Below are 13383 nucleotides of genomic sequence, written 5' to 3' on the forward strand. Positions count from 1 at the left end.
AATATATTGAGATGTGATCATAACAAAAGAAAGGGTGGGGGAGTAGCAATTATATTCAAAGAAGGCCTAATAGTCACCTCTTCACCCTACAACCCTCCTATGGAAAATAATGCTGAAATACTCATCTCCAAAATAGAGATCAGTTCTAATAAATCCATAAATATTATCTGTATCTATTTACCTCCTGGGAACAACATCACTATACTAGAGAATATACTTAGCTGGGTTGCATCATCCTTCCCTCAAGAAACTATAATCCTAGGTGACTTAAATATTGATTGGAAGAGCATCAGTACTGACCATCCTACTTTCCGTATTAACCTTCATGGCTTCTCTCAAACCATTACCTCCCCTACTGGAATTAACAAACCAAATAAAAAAGACAGTGCCTTAGACTGTATTCTTATAAACAACTTTCAACAAACTTATAAGGTAGGGACCTTCCCTGATGATGTAAGTGACCACTCATTGACCTACATAATCAGGGAAAAGATTGATATTGCCCAATCCACAACATTCCGGACAATTCGGAGCAACATGCATTTTAACATACAGCTATTCCAAAGTGAAATTACTGCTTGTAATTGGTCTCCCCTAAAAGCCCTACCACTTGAAGAGGCTGTCAAATACTTCAACTCTAAATTCTTAACTATCCTAGACCACCATGCACCTAAGCGTACCATCAGAATTAGATCAAAACCAGCTCCTTGGCTCTCTAAAGAAACCAGGCAAAAAATCCTACTCAGAAATAAAACCTGGGCTAGGTGGCAAAATACTAAACTTACAGCAGATTAACAAGTATTTAAACAACTGATAAATTTGACAAAAAAGCAATACTCTCAGATAAAAAAAACCTTATAGTGTAAAATGCAACAAACACAGCAAAATAATCCACAGAAATTCTGGGCAAGTATCAATAGACTCCTAAACCCTGGTCACTCCAGTACACCAAGCCCAACAGACACTAATCTCAAGACCCCAATCGAAACCGTTAACACCTTTAACACCTTCTTTACTGAGGCCATACAGTCCCTGGCCAGCCAACTATCCCTTCTTTCCTATCCCCAATAATAGCCATATTCCTAATGTCAAATTACAACCCATCTCTACTAATTTTATTTACAAACCCATCGAAAAACTGCAGCCTTGTACTCCTTCTGCTGACCAGATCCCAGCTGAATATTTGCAAAAAGCAGCTACAGCGGTAGCCTATCACATATCTATTCTTATAAATACAACCATAAAGGAGGGAACCATCCCAGCCATATGGAAAATTTCAAACATTATTCCCCTACATAAAGGGGGTAACTTAAGTGAATACTCCAACTATCGACCTATAGCTCTGCTATCTCCTTTAGCTAAAATCATGGAAAGATGCATTCATCTCCAGCTACTTAACCATTTAATTCAGCATAACATACTAGCCAATACCCAACATGGTTTTAAGCAATTCCATAGCACCACAACTGCCCTTCTTTCCTTCACTGATTCTATTAACAGAAACCGTAATAATAATATTCTCTCTTCAGCTCTCTTTATCGATCTTTCAAAGGCTTTCGACATGGTTAACCACCCTTTGCTTATAAACATTCTAAAATCACTTTCTTTTGATACACTAGCAATGCAATGGTTCACTTCCTACCTCAGCAATAGGCAGCAGGCAATGCTTTGGGAGAATAATCTATCATCCCTCCTGCCAGTGACCTTGGGTGTCCCCCAGGGCTCAATTCTAGGTCCTCTACTTTTCTTAATATTTATCAATGATCTGCATTTAGCTATTCCACAAGCTAACTGCATACAATATGCAGACAATTCTACACTTATTTGCACAGCCAGCTCTTCTTCTGAACTACAATCCATAACTCAGAAGGTGTTTAACACAGTAGAGTCATGGTTTTTAAAGCATTGTCTCCTCTTGAATCCCAAAAAAACAAAACTCCTACTCTTTTCTCCTACCCATAATTCCACACCATTAGACTTCTCAGTCATCTCTAATAATGGTACCCTCATTTCTCCTGACTCCAACAACAAACTCCTTGGAATTACAATAGATAACAACCTTAATTTTGACTCTCACATTAACAACACTATAAAAAGTTAACAGAAGAATGGGCTCCCTATATAGGATTAGACCCTTCCTTACCTCTACAACTAGAACCACTATCGGCCACTCACTTCTAATCTCTATACTGCTCTATGCCTCACCAATTTACACAAACCTAACTAAAAGCAACCTACTCAAACTAGCTAGCTCCTATAATAACATTGCCCAATTTGCCACTGGAAACCCCTTCAGAACCCATCACTGTCATAACCTAAAACAACTTGGTTGACTTGAACTACAGAATCAGCTTCAATTTAACCAACTTACCATTGCCCATAAGGTCCTTAATGAACCATACAAAACTCCAATACTCTCTAAACTTATAATCCCCTATAAAAATCTCAATACCTTACGCTCGTCAAATAAACTATTAGTTAGCATAAACAAGTCCAACAACATAGCAGGTGACTCTCTCTTTTCAAACACAGCTGGCAAAAGCTGGAACCTTCTACCTAGTGAACTTACATTACTTCCTTCCCTGCTCCTCTTCAAACAAAAATTCAAATTATTCTTAGAACACACTGGTTATGCCCTTGCAGTAACCCTGACTAGAATTTCACCCCTGTTCTACTACTTCCCAGTTTCTACTTTCAAACTAGACAATATTGTTTAGCATGAATGAAAGAGTGAACTGTAAAACTACTGAAACATTTAAGTATTTTATTCCTCTGAAGATCATGTCCTAAATTCTGTTCTTTGTCATTTTATGTACAATACAATGTATTTGGAATAACTGCTATTTACTATTTTATTGCAAACTACTACCTAGTTACTTACTGTTTTTGTTTATTTTTATTGCAATCTTTAATCTTTGTTATTACTGTGGTTTGTTTGGAGCTTTTCTCCCTGGGTCTCTACTGACAATGGATATATATCCAGTTAGACTAGCACGGTCAACAAATGTAAAATAAAATAAATAAATAAATAGCAGTTCTGTAATGTTATGCAAACAGTAGTTATGTCTATTGGCAATTACAATACTCAATGACAGGATACATAGCATTAGTATTCATCTGACAGGTTATCAGCATGATAGCTAAGATAATTGGAAGTGCCAGGTAACTATCCATGCACATAACACATGTAATATCCGCCTCTCTACTATCGTTTGCAAGCAATAACAGCTGTGCATGTGTACATGTTATGCAAATGTGTAGTGACCCTTGTTACAGGGCTGGGCCAAATGGCTATGTGCACACCTACATAGAGTGGATATTGAGAGTACAGACACACTGGTTGAACTACCAGGTTCGTGTAGCCCAACCAATCATTGCCAACCTAACAGTTGCCTGCACATACTGTATGTAAGGTAGTGCACAGCACAGGTAATGAAACAGGTTGCATATCATCTTTAACTCCAGTGTAACATCTGCAGTAGGAGTGTAAGATGTTGGAGACAACTGCCCATGTGTAATAGCTGCATCATAGATGATGGCTCACACTATCTGATTATATCCTGATCATGTTGATAGTGGCATCAGAGCCTATTGATACATGACTCTGTTTGGAGGAGTGGATGTCTGTGCCCAACAGAGCTCATGGTCATGGTGGATATGTGAGTATACACCCAGAGAAGGAAACAGACCTGCAGACACTTGCATCATCTGTAATCAACTAACAGGATGTGATGTGCTCCTCAGAGGAGGATTGCTGCTAAAGGTAGCTACAATGTTTCCGTAATAGCCAGTGTTGTCATATCCATAACACAAATATTTACATGTGAGCATCACTGTGTAAAACATCTTCATACTTCACAGAGCCTTTTACACTCCAAGTAAAATAGCTAAATTTAATAACATGAATGAAACATTATGCTGGAGGTGTTCATTAAAATGTAATGCAGATTGGTCTCATATTATGTATGAATGCTCTTATATAAAGAAATTTTGGGAAGATATTGATGAATTTTTGCAAGCCATTTATACTGATTCTTTTATTTTGTCAAAGTTATTAATTCTCCTGAATATATATGAAGCCACTGCAATGAAAAGGAATCTTCTCTGGACTATATTGGCAGTATCAAAAAAATGTATCACCAGGAAATGGAAGTCCAACTTTCGAGGATTTTCTAACTCTATTGAAAGAGGTAGCTTTGTTAGAAATCAAAGTTAAGGAAATGAGAATATTTCCTAGGAAATGGGCCAACAATCCTTGGGAGAAAGTTCTCTCCCTAATTGAGACACTCAAGATGGTCACAAATTAACCTACATAAGAAGAGAAGTCACAAGGAATCATCATTTATTTGTCCAGCTGTTTGTTTAATAATGTATAGCATCTGTATATGCAATAATGATTTGTACTTCTTATATACAACTGACTTGAGGGCTATGTACATTTGTAAATAGTTACTTGACTTAAATATTTGATTTACAAAATCCATTAACTATTGTTTGTAAAAAATTCTTTCAATAAAATTATTTGAACAAAAATAAAACATCTTCATAGGCAATATGTAAACTAAATACAGTACTTGTAGTACTGATTGCTCATACAGGCATGTCCACTAGTCAGCTACTGGTGTTTCCTAATCTCAGCTTTGTGTATGTGGCCATCCTGGGGGAATGTAATCTCTATGCCATGTACACTGCCAGACCCACCTAACACCACACCCCACACATTGTTTTTGATGCAGCTACAGGGGTAAGCTGGAAGGCAGCCCAGTCTACAGCCATGACTGGACTGGACAATCATGAGGTGTAGGTTAACACATGCAGCTCATCAACACAACCAACACATACCCTTACTACAACACAGTAAGGACACCCACACACACTACCAGAAATCACACACATTCACAGGCACGTCTTAGTATCTGGCCAAATAAGTGACCCCCCCCCCTCAAAGCAGGAAGAGACAGACACCGAAATACGCAAACTGTATGACATAGTTTGCATAATTGTGCCACATCTCTGAACACATGACTGGAAACATGCCCAAAAGTACTCATTTGTGAATGCAAACTCTAGCACTGTTATACACTGACCTATACAAGGGCATACATACTGTCAGCTGCCTATCTGCCATGATTAGTCACATACTCATACACTCAGACCACCTTTTGAACTATACACATGGCTCTGGCATTTTCCATGTTGTTGTGCAGGACCTGTGATGCAGTAGCCTGGACTGTACGTAAACACATGTAGGAACTGTCAGGTCTTGTAGCCCATGCAGGTATGTCCCAAGGCCTGGGTAGCATTCTGCTATTGGCCAGAACGATACTGCAGTACAGGGACAAAAGGATTGTAATACACAATTGTCTAGTATACTGGTGCATGTCACAGGGTATCCAGTATCTGTCATCCTGGGATAACATGGTTGACAGACCATGATGCTTTGCCAGACAGGGTCTGCACCTGTCAACCCTGGGAATCTGGACACTGCCTAGGGCTCGTGCTTCCACTATAGTGACTTCATCATGCACGTTTTAAGTGAGGGTCCACTTCTGTTACAGGGACAGCCAAGCAATAAAATGCGGGTCTTGCTACACAATGATACATGTCAGAAACACTATACGGACACACATATGTCAACCCCTAACATGGAGAACATATCTGTGCATTGGCTGAGACATGTTTCAACACTCCGGAGAGCACACCTGCATGATCATGTTATAACACATACGTCACCTCTTGACCACTATCCTATACTGGAACACACGGGCCACAGGTGTGTCCATATTCCTGAAGGATATGTACACCCCCATGCTAATTGCACTTGCATAACATCAGATGCATTATGCTGAGCAACTATCTTTGTGCCAAACTGGAATTCAAAATGCACCTTGAGACAGATCACCCACCAGGCCGCGGACTTCCCAACTGTCATAATGTGCTGTAATGGGGAAGATTAGGTCTGAGACAGAACCATAATAATGGCTGCTCTCAACTATTCCATTATGAACTGGGAAGACTCCTCATGTACCAACACGAGTGCTCAATGTATGTCGGATTCCATCGACCCCATTGACATGGATCACAGTAGTCACACAAACAGGGCTAACAGTATGTTACAAACAAACGTAGGCAGAAAACAATTTAATATATCACAGTAAAGCTTTCAGGTGAAACCCTTCTTCAATACTAAGCATTGAAGAAGGGTTTCACCCGAAAGCTTTGCTAACAGTATGCTACACATAGTTAGTTTCCAATGCCAATGTTATGTTTTCTAAGAGCAGAGTGCTGAGTGCCATGGCACCCATGCAGATGGACAATGCATGTGCAAATGCTGAATTCTACACAAATGGACTTTAAGCAGTCACATATGTGCAGTGATTGTGCCATTGAAACAGAACCAGGATTCAGCCCAACACAAACAAGTAGGCAAACCAGTGGTACCATGCTTTAAACTGTACATAAGAAGGTAGTAACTGTTGCAAGAGTGAACACACATGAGTGTAGGTGATCCCTGGTCAGCCTCAGTAAGATGCAGATACACCATATCAAATCACGCAAAGCTACTGTGAAACTAATCAGCCACATATTATGAGGCCAAGCACAGCACATTCTATAGCTGTGTCATTAATCGTAATGGCAACAACAAGACCTGCCGTGCTTCACAGCACTATGGCATGGGAAGTACTGCACCTACAGAAATAGCACCCATTCATCCAGATAGGGTCTTGGAGAAACTAAACCCACTCCCACCCCCCCGCTTCCAACAGGTACACTTAGTAATATATCCATGTACACTACAGGGCCCCTGTACTAACGACTATGCAGGTACAAGCTGCACTCTCTAAAGCCACACATACAGCTTTCATGGGACCTGTCAACATCCCAGGATGTATCCAACACAAATGTAAGAACATTCAGCTATCCACATACACATCATGTTCAATCATAGCTCCATGTCAGGCTGTGTACACACCGAATGGTGCACAGCAACAGTTATCACACCCCACAAAGGAGGAGACACCATTGATAATGGGACAAAGTGCACAACTACCCTGCTGAGTCTGGTCTGTATGGCCATGAACTGTGGTCATCGTAATTGATGTACTCAATACAGATGTATATGACAGTAGGGTTGATTCACACTGCATATCATGACCTTGCTAGGTCGTAGGACACCATCACCCATACTGTGTTCCAGCTACACTCAGTAAATTAGGTGTATATTCCTATGTCACAGGAGTGGTTGGCAACTGGACTTCTGGCAGAACCCGCACTACAGAAGGTGTCTGACGAATACACGCACATCAAACCAGTGCCCGTCACAGTAATACAGGGGTCATTCCTGGTACTCCCCCTCTTTGTTATCTATACCACATAGACTAACACAGAAGGCATCAGCCTAATGATGTTTGCAAATGACTATGAACTAGGAGCAATAGTTGACTTGTATGCTACGTTCAACATACATAAGGGCCTTAGTGTGTCAGATGTGTGGTGTGTGATGTCTGGCCACAATCTGACAGCTAAGTATTGCATTGTCATCCCCTGTGTTACAAACCCTGTACCCATTAACTACCACCTAGGCAGTGGTCAACATAATGGCAACTGTGTGTATGGGATGCAGCTGGACAGTACTTCCCTTTGATAATTATGTCACCACAAAAGACAGGTGGTCATATATAGCACTCCTAATCATGACAGGGTGCCATCCAGGAATATAGAAATAACTGCTCAGCCATACTCAACAACATTGTGACCCATAATAGATCACATATTTCCTTTAAGGGTTATTGCCCATGTGTAGAAGGCCTACACTGCCCTTCACAATCCCTAGCTGCACTATGTAGCATGCAGCCTACCCTGAATAAAGCCATGTCCAACCTAGAGGTGTTGGACATGCGAAACTTAACACATCCTGATCCCAAATAAACACATACGTCATGGATATCCGCCTTTCTAGTACAAGGATAATAACATGCCTAACAGATCCCTATACCATACACTTAACATACTCTTGCCATACTATGCATCCCTGTTCAGCAAAGCTGCATATCACCCCTCTCGGTGACATAGTGTGATGACCGCATGCCAAATATATCAGTAACCATGTGTATCAGATCTGTGGCACTGCTTGAACTGGCCACTGAAACTTACCTGTCTGTTGCCTACAGCTAGGTAACCTGTCTGCCTAGGCTCATAAATGGCCCAGGACATATAGCCTACTAGATCACTATGACCATACATGCTATAGTTGATATCCAACCCTGCAAATAATAACAGGCTAGCTATTGTCCCATGTGTTACACGTGCAACACAGGCAATACATGGCAGGATGCTACACACCTGTACAGTGCCATGTAGATGTATATGGCAAAGCACATACATGCTTGCAAGTCTGCAGGGTCACAGGTAATGCCCCTAATGGTTATGTATGACTATATATGTGGCATATACACAGCATTAAGGTCAATTGCATTAATGTGAACACATCCAGGCATGTGCTGATAGGTAAAGACACCACTACAGGTAAACAAGCATGCCCACATCAAGACAACATCCACATGGTGTATGAGCAATGTCATCACATGACACACACATATATGGTGATAACATCACATCAACAGTAGGTGTCAAATGTGTGTGACTTATACATGCCAGTGGTGTTAGTGTCATGTAGATTTATAAAGACATATTTGTAATCTTAATAAATGTGATACACATGTATGTTCAGCTGTACTGCTGTATGTCTCTGTGAGTTGCTGTGACCTGTCTCCATCATTATGTCTTCCAGGTATGCCACATAGCAGACTGCCGCTGTACAGCCGCTTAGAGGATGAGGTCCTCATCCCATACCTCCTCAACAACTATACGATGCTCTTCAGCCATGTGCCACAGGATGCACAGCACCGGGATGCCCTTTGGGAGGAACTCTGCAGGAGGGTAAATGATGGTGGTCATAATCGCACCTATCAGCAGGTGCACCGACACTGCACTGACCTGATAAGATGGGTGAAACAGAGTGGTGATGCAATTGCCGGGGAGCAAGGTGCAACAGGTTGGGGGCCACTCACACGTACCGAGGAGCTACTGGCCAACCTGGGGACACCTGCAGACCTCCATCCACAAGCTTTATCTGGTATTGTGGAGGTGGGTGTCTCAACCACTGAGCCTGGAGTTACCTGGTAAGTCACTATTGCACATAAAACACAACTATATATCACATAGTTAACGTGTTACTGTACAATATGTAATGTAACATCATATGCAAGGCATGTATGCACACATGCCACATACTATAGTCTGCTACTCTATGTATGCACAGATGTGCATACTCCATAGTATAGTGTATTGTACTGACTTTTATGCTACCATGGACATTACACCCTGTAGCTATCACACAGGTGTGGATAATGATCTTACTGCTGTTACACTCCTGTTTGGGTACCTCTGGCATTTTTCAGTGACAGCAGCCTGTGTCAGGTGAGATTGTTATTATTTACCATGTTTGATAATGCACGGAACATATTAATTGCATGCTATCTGCCATGACACACGTACACATAATGTATGGTGGTCCTGTTAATCAACACTGGTCAGACCTGCAATGCATCATACTGTTTACCTATGTGAAACAATTAAAGAGTATATGAAACACCTACATTAACCCTTCCAAACGGTCATTGCCAGATGTGTGGACAACAGTGAATACAATGGTGGAGGTGTGCGCCACTGTAGGGACAGGTACTACATATCAGCATTACACTTGTTGGGAATACAAACAGTACTGTACAGAGAGCATATTTGTGCACACACACTAAATGCGTTAGAGCTGCAGTATGCCTGGCTCACAGGATACACCCTTGTAGAGTATACCCTTGCTATGAATGTCACACAATGGCATGTGCTATCAGACATGTCCATGACATGTAGTGGGCTGTCTGCAACACTGCTTAACTATCCTGCAAAACATGTCTCACATCCCACACATACCATCCTTTGTCTTCATAACCCTGTCCTCAGTGGAGCATATGATATCTATGGGTGTATGTCATATGGGATAACACTGACATGTGAAATAGGTTGGCCATCACAACAATTGGACTGACCATGTATACACATGGCCTTGGAGGATGGCCAGAGACATGAAGCAACACACACAGTAGAAGTGATGTACATGTGTGTACATTGTACATTGGCTCAATGGTGATATTGCAGATGTGAAACACTAAACATCATACACGCCTGTGTACAGCTTGTATAGGCATAACATGAAACCACCACATAACATGTCTTGAACATCTGGAGTGTGTCACGACATGGAAGCATTCACCTATACAGTATCCAAATACATACATGTGTTGCACAACATACACATACATCCACATCAAGCCACAGATACAGTACATTCACCTTGCTGGTGTCAGACATCACTGTCATGCCTGCTCCTCATGTATGTGAGGTACACAGATGGCATGTGGGACATAGAGTACTTGAAAGTTAGCCATTTGTGGGCATACTTGCCGGGTATTAGTAATATGGTTGCAGATGTGCAGGGGTGTCATCCGTATACCCTTCTGTGACCTGTGTCACACATTCCACATTAGGGTTTATTGTGTATACACATCGGTGACATGGGTCACATTCCACATTAGATATGTATTGTATGTGAACATAGTCATGGCTATGAACTGTGTCAGTAGCTCACACTGTATAGCAATTGTGAAGCCACATGATGCCCTGCAATGGCTATGCACATCAGCTCAATGTGCAGTATGTCCCTGCATATTTGTAGAGTGGACAGACAATATTGCATCAGCTGAAGGCCCATGTTAGTATAACATGTCCCTGCATTGGGACACCATTACCGTACTGTAGATTGGAAAGGACACCATTGTGTTACACATGCATGCATGTCATTCAACACGTCAGCAGAAGACATGTCATACTACATATGATTGGCAAGGCCGTATGCCACACAGCAGGCCGGTGTACTGTAAACCTGTGCTGGTCTGTGGCGTCATCACAAAGTAGGGACAACCATGTCAAACATGTGTGTACTACCACATGCACAATGTCTACACTCAGCTCAGGGGTAGGCAGAATAATGTTGAACAGACATGCACTGCTTTGGGGGAGATATGCAAGCTAGGGCTCAGGCAAACATAGTATCCAGTCAACATACCCTACTGCTCATGTCCTCACACATAGGGGTGGAGGCCAACACAAAGCATCAGTGGCAGATGTACAAAGGTCAGCGATGACCTGTTAACATGTGGTGTATGTTGCACACACCATGGCAGTGCAGTGCAATGGTGCAAAATGCATGCATTGTGTTGCAGGTATGGGGCATAGGCTGCTAACACAAATGGTGCAATACAGGTATGCATGCTAACCACCACTATAATTATGTAAGGTGCATGCCGTCTGCTATAACACATGCATGCTGTTGTGTACAACTATGATAACTACCACTATAATTATCTAAGATGAAACTATAATTGTCTAAGCTGAATGCCATCTGCCATATCACCTGCATGTAGCGTGTGTGCCTGTGTGTGTCTGTGTGTGTCAGTGTGTGTCAGTGTGTGTGCCAGTGTGTGTGTGTGTGTGTGTGTGCCAGTGTGTGTGTGTGTGTGTGTGTGTGTGTGTGTGTGTGTGTGTGTGTGTCTGTGTGTGTCTCTGTCTGTCTGTGTGTGTCTGTGTGTGTCTCTGTGTGTCTGTGTGTGTCTGTGTGTGTCTGTGTGTGTCTGTCTGTGTGTGTCTCTGTCTGTGTGTGTTTGTGTGTGTGTCTGTGTGTGTGTCTGTGTGTGTGTCTGTGTCTGTCTGTCTGTGTGTCTGTGTGTGTCTGTGTGTGTCTGTTTGTGTGTGTCTCTGTCTGTCTGTCTGTGTGTGTCTCTGTCTGTGTGTGTATCTGGTATAACTTGTAATGTACAGTCCTTGTCTTCCCTTCACAGGTGTTGATGTAGGTGTGTTGCCCTCCTGCGGTCCACCTGATGTTAGTGTCCACACAGACTCTAGCAGTGATGATGATAGTATGATTGAGGCACAGGCAGGGTTGTCAAGGGCTGAATCTCTGCCATTGGTTGCCATACCACCTGTCTCCCCCTTATCCTCATATACAGTTCCACTGCCTGCACATACCCCATCACTACCGTCCATAGACGAAGAACAGTTGGCGGGTGGTAGCATGGAACAGGGAAGTGTGGTGACTATGGAAGGTGTGCCTGCAGACCATGATCCCAGTCAACAGACTGGTGATGCCCCACACAGGCATGTGCCCAGCGCTGCTCGTAGGAGGACCACTGGCCAACATGCCCCTGTGAGACCAAGCACATCAGCTGGAATCACCAGACGCATGTTTCAGGCTGTAATGGAGGCACAGACACATGCTGAATAGCACAACAGAGAAGGTCTGAGGCTTCAGAGGGCTGCTGTCTGTTCATTAACTGACAACATCCAGGCACTTGCAAATCCTCACCATCATCTTGCAGATGATTTGGATAGATGATTGAGTGACATGGTGGAGTCTATGACTATTCTATAAAGTATTTTAATATGTATTTTAATATGTATTTTAAAGGTATATTTATTGTATAACAATATTAAATATATTAAAATGTAGGTTTTAAGGACAAGGTTATGAGTAAGATGGTTGTATGGATTTTATAGTGTGTTTTTTCTTATATGTTAAGGTTTATGTATTGTATGTTATTTTGTGGAAGTATTTGTTAAATTAAATTATCTAATTGTTTTATTGATTAATTTTAGATAATTAATTTAAATGATATATAAGGATGGGTGTGTTGTAGATATGCATTAGGTTGTTCATCTGAAGAAGTCATTTGAAATGAAAACGCAGGGTGTTTTGGAAAAGCATTAATGTGTTTTGGAGTCTTGTGAGTTTTTTGTGGAATAAAAGAGTGGTACGTGCTACAAAGGAGTTAAGCCTCTCTCTCTCTACCTTTGCCTTTTTTTTGTTTGTTGACATGGTGGAGTTCTTGACCGTAGCATGTTAATACTCGAGCGTGGAATGTCTGTGCTGGAACATCTTGTGGGAGTGAGGTGTCAGGCATGTGGACGTAGGTCAGCTACATCACCTGTTGAAGGTCTACGTGAACATGCTACTGCACATGCCCACTCCCATAGTGGCGGTAGCAGCAGTGCAGCTGGTGCTGTGCAGTCCACACCAGGACACAGCAGGCCATGCGCACGTGGTCCTGGATGGTCCCAACAGGGACACAATTCCAGTGGACATGTGTCATCAGATAGTACCCAATCAGGAACTCTGCCTGGTAGTGTCCGTACAACCCCTGGTAGGCAGGCGCAGGTCACATGGCCATGGCCAGACACTGTGAACTGTGAAACCTGCCTTGTACAGTCTGC

Source organism: Protopterus annectens, chromosome 9.part0 (genome assembly GCF_019279795.1).
Source record: "Protopterus annectens isolate FY-2018-M chromosome 9.part0, PAN1.0, whole genome shotgun sequence".
NCBI classification, from domain to species: domain Eukaryota; kingdom Metazoa; phylum Chordata; order Ceratodontiformes; family Protopteridae; genus Protopterus; species Protopterus annectens.